General features: G+C 42.7%; 1 protein-coding gene across 8 annotated transcripts in view; it reads left to right on the top strand.

The window, feature by feature from the left end:
- gramd1bb (GRAM domain containing 1Bb) overlaps window positions 1–14,762 on the top strand; it is a 102,024-nt gene that overhangs the window by 46,416 nt on the left and 40,846 nt on the right. The gene's annotated exons all lie outside the window — the stretch shown is intronic.

Raw genomic sequence — 14,762 nt, forward strand, 5'->3', positions numbered from 1 at the left:
TGCAGGGTGCCGGTTGTGCAAGCGGTTGTAATTCTGTGGCCAGTCAGCATACAAAATGGAGCCTCCAAATTTGAATGCCCTTTTTAGTCTAAAAAAATGTAAATGTAACCAGAATTGTGACAGTGTCTAATAATTACCTCCACTAATGTGTGCTTTTTATTGATTTGTTAAAGATGGATGAGCCTCTAGAAAAGAAAAAATCCCGTTATGTGAAACATTTAAAGCAGTTGTATTGATTTAAAAAGGGTTTTTGTTTTGCCTTGCAGTGACTAAAATATGTATCATCATCAATTTTAACAAGTGCATGTTCCTCTGAAAAACCATTTTAAGCGGCATATAAGTATTAAAGACTGAAGATCAAATTGCGTGCATATAGTCAGTTTTCGAAACGCTATTTTTAGAAGCCGCAGTTTGCTCAGCATTCGACACGCAGTCCTTCTACATTACACAGTTATGTGTGTGCCGTCGTCAAGCAAAAACATCAAAAAACATTTGGAAACTTCCCCCGACGTACGCAGCGCCTTCATATCCTCACAAGAAAGCCAGAAGCGACCTCGGGCGTGTTTTCTCCAAACGGCCTCTCTGATCTATTTTCGACCCATTTCGAACTGGAGCTCCCTCCAGTATTCACGATATTGGCGAGAAAGAAAAGGCCCCTCACGTATGTGCTGCAGGTCGGCTCAAGTTCAAAAGTGAGCTCTTTAAAGCAAGATATGTAATTGGAAGATGCTCACATAAAAAAAAAAACACACACACAAACAATGAGTAAGTTCTCAGAATGGTTGGATAGGTGGAATGAAGTGGTGCTTTAAAGATAAAGCACTGCATCATTAGACTGGGCCACAGTGGACTTCCTGCTTCACTTCAGGGTTTCTGCACCAAAAGTGGATGACTGAATATATTTTTTTTTCCTTCCTGGCTGCCGTTGCTCATCTTTTCCTGACTCCCTCTCATTATTTGCCTTTTTTTTTTTTTTTTTTTGCTTGGCTCTCCGCCATGCTGTCCCCACTCTATTCTACCCACACGCTATTTGTCATCGCCACCACGCACTCTGCTCCGTCCCGAATGCTGCACTTCTTTTTTTTTTTTTTTGGACTATTGTCGGCGTCTCGGGTGACATGATAGATGGCGGACACATTATCAATGTTGTATTTATGAAAGCATTCCCTAGAAAAGACAGGGGTGTTGGGTCAGGTCCTCATGATGGAAGAGGTAGTTCTAAATGAACAGAAAGGAAGCGCCGGCACACTACATGCCCATCAATCATTGGTACGGTATTGGCATTAAATATTGATGAAGATGACATTTATTCCATACCGTGATTCTACATTTATGGTTATATCCTTTCCTGCATTCATTTGCTTTGGTTAGGTCATTAAAATGTGCGGTGCATTATCTAGTGTAAAATACAACAGAGAAAGCTTCAACAGCCGACATCAAGCAAGTATGGGAAAGAATTGCACCTGCTAGTTTTCAACAATTAGTGTCATCAGTTCACTAATATTTGTTGAATGTTGTTAAAAAAAACATGATGTAACATGGTGGTAAACCGCAGACCCTGTCCCGTCTTTTTGGGAACGTGTTGTAGCCATAAATGTATTTTATTTATTTGGCTCATCAGTATGAACTTTCATATTTTGTCTTTGTAGTATATTAAAATACTGTCATTTCTGGACTATAGAGCGCACCTGATTTTAAGCCTCACCCACTACAGTTTTAAAGGGAAAAAGGATTTTGTACATGCACAAGCCGCAACTGATTAAAAGCCGCATGTGCCCACATTGAAACTTGATATTTACAAAGATGGATGGTACACAGAAAGAGTTTTCAAAGTTTTAATAATATACCTTAGCTTTTCTTTCCAAACATTGCTTGTGACGTGGCAGTAACACAGTAGCACACCACTAACGCTAGTACAGCGCTAACAGGGCTGGTTAAAAAAAAAAAAAACATACTACTGGTTAAAATCACTGAGATGCGGCAGCAATACGATAGCACAGTGCTCACGCTAGTACATCGCTAATAGGGCCAGTTTAAAAAAAAAAACATATTGGTAAAAATCACTGAGATGCGGCGGTAACACAGAAGCAACATGCTAGCATAGCGCTAACGCTAGCATAGCACTAACAGGGCCAGTTAAAAAAAAAAAAAAGACATAGCAGTAAAAATCACTGAAACACAGCAGCAACACATTAGCACAGCGCTAACAGGGCCAGTTAAAAAAAAAAAACATACTGGTAAAAGTCACCTCATGGCCACATATATTCCGCTGGTCTCACTCTTACCTTTTTCACTCGAGTGCCCCTTGCAGCCATTAGAAAAAAATCTTTTTATTCTCTTTATATAAACAAACTTAAACCAAATAAACAAAAAGGCCCAACTTCATTGGAATTGGGTTTGTAGTTATCCCCACAGAAATGTGTGCCTAAACTATTTGTTGCCAGCTAATCAAGTGTGAAAGTAAATGCAGCAGCATCCTCTCATCACACACACACTCACACTCCCCTCTAGTTGGAAACAGTTCAAGTGACAGAGAACATGAATGGCTTGACTGGCTGCCATGGTAACTGCACGGCCAAGACGCAGTCAGACTTTTCCCCGTTCGGCAGGCGTCGGCCCGTTCGCGTTGCCAAGAGAAGTCGCTAAAAAAGCTCCCCCTGCCTTCGATCTGACGGAGGCGTTCGTTACCGCGCTTGACCAATTTAGGTATTTTTTTCACCCTTTACAACCGTCTGCACGTTCGTTAGTGCAAAGTACGTCTCGCTAACACCTCCACCCATAAGGTGTTGTACAACAAGTTGGTCACCCCGTTATCTTCAAATTGAAAACAACCGTGCAGTGACCCGATCCAAAACCGCATAAGCGCCCTAGAGAGCGCAGAACAATACCATATTTGTCTGACCAGATTGTAGCAAGCATCAGTGGATGCAATCGGCAGCACACACTGACAAGAATGAACGAGTCATTAAAACAGAAATGATAATGTTGACACCTATCCAAAAGAGAACTGCAGTAAAAATAAGTTCTGTATTTATTTCTATCACAGTCACTCACATTTGAAAATATGTACAGGTGCGGTCAGTCATGCCCGCAGATATAAAGTTATGGGTGCGGTCCACCAGTCATGCCCGCAGATATAAAGTTGCGGGTGTGTGTTCTGTTTGTAAATATGAGTGTACCCCTTTAAGAGGGTAGGGGGGGCAGTGTCAGGTAAACTAGGAAGTAAAAGTAAGCTGAGCAGCAGCTCGGTGTTAGAGACCGTGTGCGTCCATGTTCACTGCGCTGGATCGGTTTTCATGTGCGTTGAGTGTGCAACAAGTGCACAGTGGCGCAGCTTAGATGGAACTTTGGTCAAGACTACACAAAATAAGTGACGTCTTTCAATATTTATGTATTTCTACTCGTAACAAATTTTACGCGTGGGATTTTTTGTGCTCGACTGTGCAGATTTGCGAGCGAGATGGTGCGCAGGCGCATACGCGCCCGTGAAATCACAGTGACTGCTACCAGTGTTTTGCTTGCAGTTTTAATATTTTGTTCAGAAAGATGATGAAAATTTTGGATGGGCTGACTATATTTTGATGAAATAGGGTTGCAGTTTTTGTGTAATCGTGCTAACCAACAAGCATGTCAGACATGATCCACTAAAAATTCTACATTTTGCCCCTTAACACTACATTTATTCCATGAAATCACAATTATCATAATTTAGTTTTACTTTGAATAAGTAAAATGTACTCATTAAAAAAAAGTCTCAATCAATAATTCTTGAAGATTGCAATTGTTTAAAATCCTACTAAAGTGAATCTTTGCGTGGTCATTTTGACCATCTGCGTCCACCCCCAAGTGCACTAACAGTGGTTTCTCCAAGTAGGTCAGTTGCTGTGTGCTTGCGGGGCTCATTTGGGCACACTGTGGTTCGGCTCAGTGGACCAGCTTCTTCCTTTTTGTCCCTACTGAATTCCTCTGCTCAGCATTCCCACTGAGGCCACCATTTTGTCGGGGTCAAGACTTTCCAGAAGCTCACATTTTTGTCAAGTGATGATTTTGTCAGTCAGTGCTTTGTTGTGGCTGTCAACCTATGATGAAATAGCCCGTTAATATACTATTTCCTGGTAAGTCATATTTAACTCTACTCCTTTTGCCCATCTATATCGTTTATGTTTAGTAAAGACCTTGTTCCTGCTACTCAGCATCCACAATATTTACTGGAGCTCAGCAATAATGACTTATGACCAGAGTTGCGTTTGTCAGTGCTTCGTTACCCAACAATCTCATTTAGAAACAGATAACGATGTATGATGGATCATATTTTCTTTCATTCTGGTCCGTGCTTCGCATTTGTGCCAAACATACACTGAGTTAGTTCTTGTTTTGCAAAGGGACATTTGTTTGTTCTGTTGGTTGGACTTAAACGGGTTAGATCAGGGGTGTCAAACTCATTTTTCTCGCGGGCCACATTGTTGTTCCGGTTTCCCTCAGAGGGCCATTATGACTGTGGAACAAAAATATTTAATCATCTCATCATATTTACATCATCAATTTATGAACTAGTTTTGGAATCAGAAGTCAAGGGTAATGTGTTTTTCAACTATTTACATTTCGTAACATGAAAATGCTTGTAATATCTTAACTTTATCATTTATGATCTATACAAATTTTGAAAATTTTGGGACAGATTTTTATAGGAATCATGGAAATTGGCACTCTAGATTTGGCTTCGCGGGCCACATAAAATCATGTGGTGGGCCAGATCTGGCCCCCAGGCATTGAGTTTGACACCTTAAGGTTAGATTTACATTGTCTGTGTATTTTGTGGCATCCCTGTTTTGACTTTATTTGTAAGGAATCATATTTGATAACTGATCAGAATAGACATATCTGAGTTGCTGGGAGGAACGCAAATAAAATTATCACAATAAATGCAGCATGTACTGGGTAATGGATTATACTAAATTATAATAGTATATTGATATTTAGTTCAAATGATAATCCTAAAGTAATACTATACTCTATACTTTGATTCTGTAGACATGTGGACGCAGATTCTGGCCCGAGACCATTGATTTACTTAACTGCAGTGAACACCTGGCATTTATTTAGATTTTCTTTGCAATCCCCAGTTTTTTTCCGATCCATATTTGTCACGAACCTCCAGTACAAGGGGCAGACCCAAATGCAGGACTTTGAGGCAGAGGCATAATGTTCAATGTAGTTTATTCCTGAAGCTGGGTCATACTCGGTGTAGCAGTCCGACAAGGCAGAGGTACAGAAACGCTAGGCTAGACGGGATCCAAAAGACATGCAGCAAGGGCCGACGACTATGGGGCAAACAAACAACTCAACAGGGCAGGATAATATAAAAGGGGACAGAATCGCTGTGACGAGGGTTACTCTAACTTGCGCGTAGAGCGGAGAGTCCCACAGGCAGTGAATGCAAGTCACTAACGCAAGGCAACGAACTGGCAAATGCCAGTGACAAGAACTCCAACCTAAACGCCCGTCTAATTACAGTCCCAATGTGAAACGGCTGTGAGCGGTGACAGGTGTCACCGCCCAGACCAGTGGCATGGCCACGCCCCTTTTGGCAGTGGCCAAGTCTTGCTCATGACACTATTAGGATATTAAGCAGTACATTTGTCTGAAATGCTCTGTTGTGTACAACAGCACTTTATATGCAGTATCTGTGTGCTACATGTGGTATATGTTGTGATAAAGATGCGTGGTGTCAGGTGTCGTAATAAAATTATACGACCAATTTTTGCCAAAACTGTTTTTATGGGTGGTAGTAAAAATGAAAGTGTCTAATTGAGGTTTGGGATTTTATTTGGTCAACGGCAAGTGCATTGACTGAGCTACTATATGTACTATGTGAGAACAGACACTTTTTGAGTACCGTAACTTCTGCCTTATAAGCCGCGACTTTTTTTTCACACGCTTCCAACCCTGAGGCTTTTGCAGTCCTGCGGCTAATTTGTGCATTTTTTTTCTAACGGCCGAAAGGGGGCACTCGAGCGGGAAAGGTAAGAGTGAGACCGGTGGATTATATGTGCCGAGGAAGTGACTTTTACTAGTCTGGCCCTGTTAGCACTAGGCTAGCGTGTTACTGCCGTATCTCAGTGACTTTTACCAGTGTTTTTTTTTGTTTTGTTTTTTTTAAACTGGACCTGTTAGCGTGGCAATGCTAACATTAAACTCTTTGTGTGCCGTCTTTTTTTTTTGTAAATATCTCGTGTTTCAATGTTAGTTTCAGTGTGGGCACTTGCGGCCTTTGACACGGCGCCGGCCTATGTATGTACCAAATGGTATTTCCTTTACAGATGTACTGGGTGAGGCTTATAACAAGATGCGCTCTGTCGGTCGGGAATTACGGTAAATAGATCATGTCTCAATTTGGTCATTACGGTTCATGTGTTGTTCCTAGACAACATAAAAATATCTGAAAAATCCTCGTCAGGTCCATTGTAATATAACTTTTCAAATTATAGAGAACCAGCACTTTGATCAGAACTGTACCATGTTCTTCTCATCCAATGGTCTCCCCACCCCCATGTACTGTACTTCAGTGAGTGCTCACTAAAAGAATTTCTGTCCATCTTTATCACGGGCTGCTTGTAAAGCCATCATTTCCTTTTTCAATGGAAAAAAAAGAAGCTGGCCCATGCGGATGTCACCTCAAAGCCAGAAGTAACCTCTTGTGAGATTTCAGGAGGAGCTTAGAATGTAAAGTGACCTGAATGCCGGTGATGTCAACCCCTCCATTCATGAAGGGCATGAATAATTGAGCGTGCGGCAGGCTCGCTGTGGCAGCAGCCACAGGAAGAGGTGGAATGCAACGAGAGAGAGAGAGAGACAGAGGGACATTGTCATTCTCTTTCCTCGCAGCCGTTCCGTCGTGTCGGAATACTGAGCAGAAATCGCCAGAGAAGAAGCCCGTTCGGGTGCTACCGGACGCTGCAACCGAGCACACAATTGGATGGGTGGAGGAGCGAAGAAGAGCGAGAATGAGGACAAGACACGGCAGCTCGCTCAACGGAGCCTTTCAGCCTCAATTAGACATTGAAGAGGAGAGCAAAGGATAAAAAAGGAGACCAGACGATCTCCAGTGCAGCTTTTTCTCTTAATCTTCCTGCTTGGTTTTTTTCTCCATTTCTCCTGGCATGATCTGGAACCTATCCTCCCTCCTGGCCGTTATCCCCCCACCCCCTCCCTGTCTCCTCCTCTCCTTGCGCCTCATCACCACTGCATAAATGAAGCCGCTTGAAAAGGGTTAATCTACATGGCTACGACCAGGTTAGTGCCCGGGAATCACCTGCCGCCATGTACACCACAGTAGATCCCTGGCAGGCTAAATCAACATGTGCTATTTTGGATGGGGTGGGGGGCATCCTTACCCCTCAGACCCCCGGCGTCTTTGCTTTGGCAGCCAGCGTTAAGGGCGATGTAAGCCGGTTATTAGGAGATCAGAGCTGGCCGGGGCAAGATCAGTGGCCCTAAGCCTGCTAAAGAAAATCTCCCTGCCTGCCTAGTCCATCTTTCCTCCCTCTGCGCTAGCTCGCTTTCATTCTTGCGGAAAGACAAAAAGGGCGGCGGAGAGGAGAGCGCCGTCCGCGGCGGGATGATTCGCTGGGTGAACAGCTCGTTGCTGGGGCTGGTCTACGAGGACATGGTGGTGTTTGAGTGCGTGAGCGTGGCCGACGAGGGCTGCCGCTGCCTCGACGGCTGTTACGGTGACGTGCTGAGGAATCGAGTTTTTCACCAGGGGTATGCCCAGATGCATCATACAGTACCGCTGTTTGTTTTGTTTTTTTTTTTTGAACAGATTGGTGGTGCATAGCCGCAGTTATGTAATGTGCACCGCATGTAGATTCAAATGTGCTGTGCTTGGGTTTGTGCATTTTGTAGAATGTCGATGGAAACAAACACGCACAGTCCGTTGTTGCGCTGCATTTGTCTGGCGGTGCACTGGCCGACAAGCGTGCCCATGAGCCACATGCACGCTTGTGTTTGTCCGCTTGCATTTCCTCCGCATGCGTGCGCACTTGGCGATGCTGAGCGTGGTGCCCCACATGGCCTTTCACAGCCACAAGACGGGATGAAAGGCGTTGTGCCAAATGGGGATTTTTTTTTTTTCCAGGGGTCAGCAGAACCATGAAAACAAGCAGGGGGGGGGCGCCTTAGAAAGGCCCGGAACTCTGAGAGTGTCGTGGAACGTTTGAATTGCTTCAGCCGGCTGGATTTAAGAGCTTTAGAGCTTATTTAGAGGAAAGACTAACATAGTGGCACAAGCAGCATGCTTGTTTTCCTTTTGCTTTTTTTTTTTTTTTTTTTTTTTACTTCTTTGGGATGAGTGAGACACGCATTTGTGATTGACACTTGAAAGTCCAGATGAGTTGAGGTCAGGCCTCTGGTAAATGCGTATACCCAAAAATCCTCAGACAGTAGGTGTAATCTTCTGTACATGTAGTAGGCATGGCTGGGAAGATACTTTGGAATAATTCTATTCCCATCATAAACCTGTAAATTCATCTCTTTTTTTAATGAGACATGGGACTTCTCATTTTGAGTCCAATCATGGCGGACTTGAGTCTATAGAGTGCAATATGTGAAAAGAGGAATGATGGATGGATGTTGACCTTTGTGTCAAATTCTTCGAAACTTTAATTTTGAGTGCCATAGGTGTGCAGATGACACACAGTTATATTTACCAGTTTCTCCAGATGACTGCAGTTCAATTGAGATATTGTGCCACTGTCTAAATCAGATAAATAACTGGATGAGCCACAGTTTTCTCCAACTAAATCACAACAAACCTGAGACAATTGTTTTTGGCAATAAAGAAAAAAGAGTTGCTGTTAGTAAACACCTGGACTCTCTAGCTTTAAAAATCAAAGACCAAGTCCGTAACCTTGTTGTTCTGATTGATTCCGACCTGACTTTCAACAATCATATCAAATCAATCACAAAAACTGCCTTCTACCATCTGAAGAACATATCTAGAGTGAAGTCTTGTATGTGTCAAGCAGACCAGGAAAAGCTCATCCATGCTTTTATCTCAAGTAGACTTGACTATTGCAATGGTCTTCTGACTGGACTCCCCAAAAAAAGTATTAAACAGTAGCAGCTCATTCAGAATGCTGCAGCTCGCGTTCTGACCAAAACAAAGCCGTCAGAGCATATAACGCCAATCCTAAAGTCCTTGCACTGGCTTCCAGTCGGCTTTAGAATAGATTTTAAAGTTCTGCTACTGGTCTATAAATCACTAAATGATTTAGGTCCTGTATACATGAAAGAAATGCTTACAGGGTACAAACCCAGTCGAGCTCTGAGATCGACTGACTCGGGTCGAATAGTGGAGCGCAGAGTCCAAAGCAAACATGGTGAAGCAGCATTTAGCTTTTATGCTGCACACAAATGAAAGAAGTTGCCAACAGAGGTGAGGTCAGCCCCAAGTGGGAATGTTTTGAAATCCAGGTTGAAAACTCTTCTTTTTGTCATGCCTTTTAGAATATATCCACTTTTTGATCATATTACTTGCGCTGTATGCGGTTTGAATTCTTTTTTTTTTTTTTTGTATTTATTTGTCATTTTTATAGTTTGCATCCCGTTTGAAATGTTTTATCACTTTGTTTTCAAATGCCTTTGATCATGTAAAGCACATTGAGTGACCTCGTGTATGAAATGTGCTCTACAAACACTCGTGTATGAAATGTGCTCTACAAATAAGTTTGGTTTGCTTTGCTTTGTACAGGTGTACCTAATGTTGTGGAAAATTACAATGATTTTACTTTCCTACTGAACTTTACAAATGAGTTGAGCAAAATAAGTAATTGTTTCGAAAACAAGTGATGACATTCGCATACACTAAAACAGTCTGTCACTTTATTTTCCTGCTGTATTTCCTGCTCAGGCAGTAGACCAGAAGAGTATATTTAGTCGCAGACTGAATATTTAAACAGCAGTTGCCATAGTGATCTTCACTCCAAGTTGAGATTTGTGTCAATTTGTGTAGTTGCGGTGTGGCTTTTTCATTGTTGAGGCGTTTGTCCGCAGCCTCCCTCTCACTGGAGGTAAATAGAGACCTCGGTTGTTCCGTCTGTCCGTCAGTGCAGCTGTGTAAAACTTGCCGGAATGGAAAGAGATCACACCAATGCCAAAGCCAATATTCGATGTGTTTATCAGCAGCTCTCTGTCAGTATATTAATTGTTTTCTGATCAGTTCTACATGGACTTAAAATACCCCTTCAGAGATTTTCTCTGCCATGAGAGGAACAGTAGTAGTCTGCATCTTTTCCTTCTATTTTTTTTTTTTTTTTTTTTTGGATGGATGGTATTACATAGTTATAACACAGAACCGGATCTTTACATTCAGCAGAATTTTTTTTTTTGTTGTTGTGGCACACGCACTTGTTGATCCTAGATCGAAGCGCTTCCACTTTTCAAGGGAAGACGTGGAACTGCATCAAACCAAGTCTGTGAACAAGTACGGCGCAGCTTCCAGTTAGAAGGCATCACGGCTAGCCGGAATGCCATCCAGCCATTTTCTTAGCTGCTTATCCTCACGAGGGTCGCAGGAGTGCTTGAGCCTATCCCAGCTGTCAATAGGCAGGAGGCAGGATACATCCTAAACTGGTTGCCAGCCAATCGCAAGGCACATGGAGACAGACATCAATCCCGCTCACAATCACACCTAGGGGCAATTTAGATTATTCAATTAATGATGCATGTTTTTGGGATGTGGGAGGAAACCAGAGAAAACCCACACAGGCACAGGGAGGACATGAAAACTCCACACAGGCGGGTCAGAAGTGTGAGGCCAACGCTTTCCAGATGTTCCACCGTGCCATCTCTAGCCAAAATGTTTTGATTAAAATATGGAGTGGTACAGATGCAACTTTGAGCAGCATTTAAACAGCTCTTCCTTGGTTCGTCGGATCTAGACAGTTTTTATTGTACAGTAACGAAAATCATATTATTGAACTTGTCTGCATTGTTCATTTTCTAAAAAAATAAGTATTGATGTTGAAATTGTATGTTTGTAGTTGTGCCGTTATAATTGGGTCTCGAAAGGCAGCTATGACTTCATTCCAAAGCAGGGTTAACAGTCTTGATTTAGTTAGCAGACTTGCTTTATCTCTCTGTGACATTTTCAGATGTGCAGATCAGACCAAATGTCCTGACTTTCAAATATCTGCCATCAGTAAAGCATGGCGGCTAGCAAAGGACTGAGGCTGGTAGTGGGATAATGGCGTGCATAATGCCATGATGAGTTACTCGACCCACTGAGCTCATTCCTGCACTCATCATTTGCTGAGCCTATTGTGTGCGTGCATGTTCATTGGGTGCGCCTTCACAACCTGAAGCAAGCCAATACAATAGCAATAGGAAGTGTCTACTTTAATAAGATGATAATAATTCTCCACGGGAGATCGACAGACGGATCGGTGCAGCGTCTGCAGTGATGCGGACTTTGTATCGGTCCGTTGTGGTAAAGTGGGAGCTATGTCGAAAGGCGAAGCTCTCAATTTACCAGTCGATCTACATTCCTACTTATGGGCTTGGCTGTGGGTCGTGACTGAAAGAACAAGATCCCGGATACAAGTGGCCGAAATGAGTTTCCTCCGCAGGGTGTCTGGGCTCTCCCTTAGAGATAGGGTGAGAAATCCGGTCATGTCCCACAGGAAAGAGACCCCGAGGACGACCCAGGACACGCTGGAGAGACTATGTCTCTCGGCTGGCTAGGGAACTCCTCGAGATCAGTCCAGAAGAGCTAGAAGAAGTGGCTGGGGAAAGGGAAGTCTGGGTATCCCTGCTGAAGCTACTTCCCCCGTGACCTGACCCAGAAAAGCGGTAGATGATGGATGGATAGAATAATGGTCCATCTGGATTTCATTTCATAACCGCCCCCCCCCACACACACACACACACACACACACACACACACAAAAGACCGTAAACCAGAAACATAGATCTATCATTGACGTCACTCACTGTTGCATTGTCAAGCTGACTCATTGCCTCTGCATTCAGAGGGAGCGCATGAATGTCTATCCATACATTATCTGAGCTGCTCATCCTCACGATAAAATCTTGTGAAGAGGTAAAAATAAACAACTGCAATAAACAATGTGATTGGCTTGACTTGGACTTGCCATTTAACTTGCTGCCTTCCTGGCAGTTGCGAAATGGATGTTCTGAAATCTTAAATAAATTCAAATAAATGTGGTTGCAAAAGAACGCACCTTATCTGCTACGTAATTGGCATGTGACTGTGTTCAGAAGTGACAGATCACATTCAAACTCATGTTCAACGGGAGTGCGTTTCAAAACAACACCTGCGTGGGCCTTGCAGAAACATTATTGTATTTGCTTTATCCACTAAAATCACTGAAGAAAGAAGCCGTTTGCTGACCAGACTTATTGATGGTGTGTGGAGGAAAAGGAAATAGAGAGAGAACAGAACCTACTCCGGAAGATGCATGTTTCGCAGTTTCTTGTGACTATAAAATGGTGCTAATGTTGGCATATGCAGAGCCAAAACAACGGCAAAAACATCTGCAACTTGCCACTGGGTGTTTTTTCAAATTAGAAGTGAGCTGAAACATAATGTACCAGTTTGGGCAGTGACAAGACTAGGCTACGTGTTAAAGATGTATCTTTTGGGAGGGGGGTTGTTGTCTGTAATGTAAACACGAGTCGTGGAGGCCTGTCTTGTCTCACTCTGATTCTCCCGTAAAGCCCAATAGAAAATGTTGTATGCAGACATGTCACTTTCTTGTATCATTTGATTGGTGAACTTGAGTCAAACATCACCGGGGTGGATTTGAGCAGCGGCACCCGATCTGGAAGACTATAGCAAAGTCGAAAAATAGGTCGCACACACAATTAATGATTAATAAAAGTCATGTAGTAAATGTTCATAGCAGGTATGTGAGAAGTAAAAAGTATGCTTCATGAAATGACATTTTCCAAAATGTTACTTGAGTAAATGAAACAGTCCACCCACTGCTGCCTATGATCAATTTATATTTATGGTCCTCTTAGCCTGTATGGAACAAGATGTTGTGAAATTAAATGACAATTTCCCACAAAGGTCATAATATCAAAGCAATGTATTGACATTTTACAAATCAGCACAATTCATAGGACATTGGCGATTCAGCGGCCCTGATTGCACACATCAATCATATCATATCGCTTTATCGTCATCTGGTTGGCAACATTAAAATAAAGGGACGGCAATCAGACTCCAATACGAAGTGAATGAAGGGCGTCGAAAGCGGATGCGGTTGTTTTTTGAAGGGCCATTCTGGCAGAGATTTGGAGTACCGCGACGAATATGATGCAATCAAAAAAAAATGTTTATATGAATGCATACTTATATTACATACACAAGAACAGATTATGTAATTATGTTCAGTCAAAACCATCATGAAGTGGAAATTTCTTTTTATCACATAATGACTGTTTGTCATGATTGTTTCCTGAGGGGGGGCAGTTATGACATAATTATTATAGTATAATTACAACCTGTAGGACAAGAGTCACTAACCTTTTGAAACTAACTACTTCTTGGGTGCTCGTTATTAATGATTACTGTGCAGAATTCTGCAAGTGTTAGCATTTTCAAACGATCACTTCTACAACATTCTTAGAAGATTCAACCTCCCATCACCGGGGAAATATTTTTACAACAGGCTGGAGGGCTACTCATGTGGTCCTTGGGGGCTCCATGTTGATAAAACCTGCTCGAGTCCACCTAAAGCAGTACCTCTTGAAAAATGAAATCAGATGCAGTACTCGTGATTGTTCAGCTGTACCTCATGCAAAGGTGCAGCCGCACTTAGCTTGATTGCTGTTCATTAAGATATTAAAGCAAATCCCCAAGTAAAAGTCAGCGTGCGCCTCCATTAGCGATAACAATCTCAACATCGTTAGGCTGACTGACGCTGCATGACACCTTGTTTTGGTTCCGAAAGGTGCAGCCGTGGAAAATAGTGTTTCAATTATTTTAAGATTCATATTTTTACAGGATCAGCCTTGAGGTAGTTAACGATGGACTCATATTTACAGAAGCATTGTTTTGCAGCTAAATGTTGTTTAAAAAAAAAAAAAAAAAAACACTTGTTCGCTTGAACACAATCCTCAACTGTAACTGAATCAGTTTTGTCCACCGCTGTGTTGTTATTGTGGTTAGTGGTGCTGGTTTCCAATATTAGCTTAGCTTTTATTAACCAGCTTGCACGTGACGCTTCAAGCCTGTTAAGCTTTGAGTGATGTCAGCGAGCGAAGGTCTTCCAGGGAGGCTTCCGCCGACATTGACGAGTCAATATCCGCCCCGCCAGGAGACGTCAAAGCTTTGGATTCGGAGTTGTCCATCCGCCTCACCTTTTGCTGACCTAGAGAATTTTGTTGTACACAACATATTGCATGCAGTATGTTAGAATAGTACAGGACATGTATGAGGGCAGCAGAACAGTGGTGATCTGTGCCATAGGTGTGACAGAACAATTTAAGGTGGTGGTGGGACGGTTCCCCTTGGACCATGATGTTTGCTGATGATATAGTGATAAGCAGGGAGCAGGTGGAGGAACATTTAAAAAGATGGAGGCATGCTCTGGAAAGGAGAGGAATGAAGATTAGCCGAAGTGAAACAGAATATATGCGCGTGAATGAGAGGGGTCGAAGGGGAAGTGTGAGGCTCCAGGGAGAAGAGATGGCAAGGGTGGATGACTTCAAATACTTGGGGTCAACAATACAGA

This window comes from Syngnathoides biaculeatus, chromosome 8, assembly GCF_019802595.1.
Source record: "Syngnathoides biaculeatus isolate LvHL_M chromosome 8, ASM1980259v1, whole genome shotgun sequence".
Lineage (NCBI taxonomy): Eukaryota > Metazoa > Chordata > Actinopteri > Syngnathiformes > Syngnathidae > Syngnathoides > Syngnathoides biaculeatus.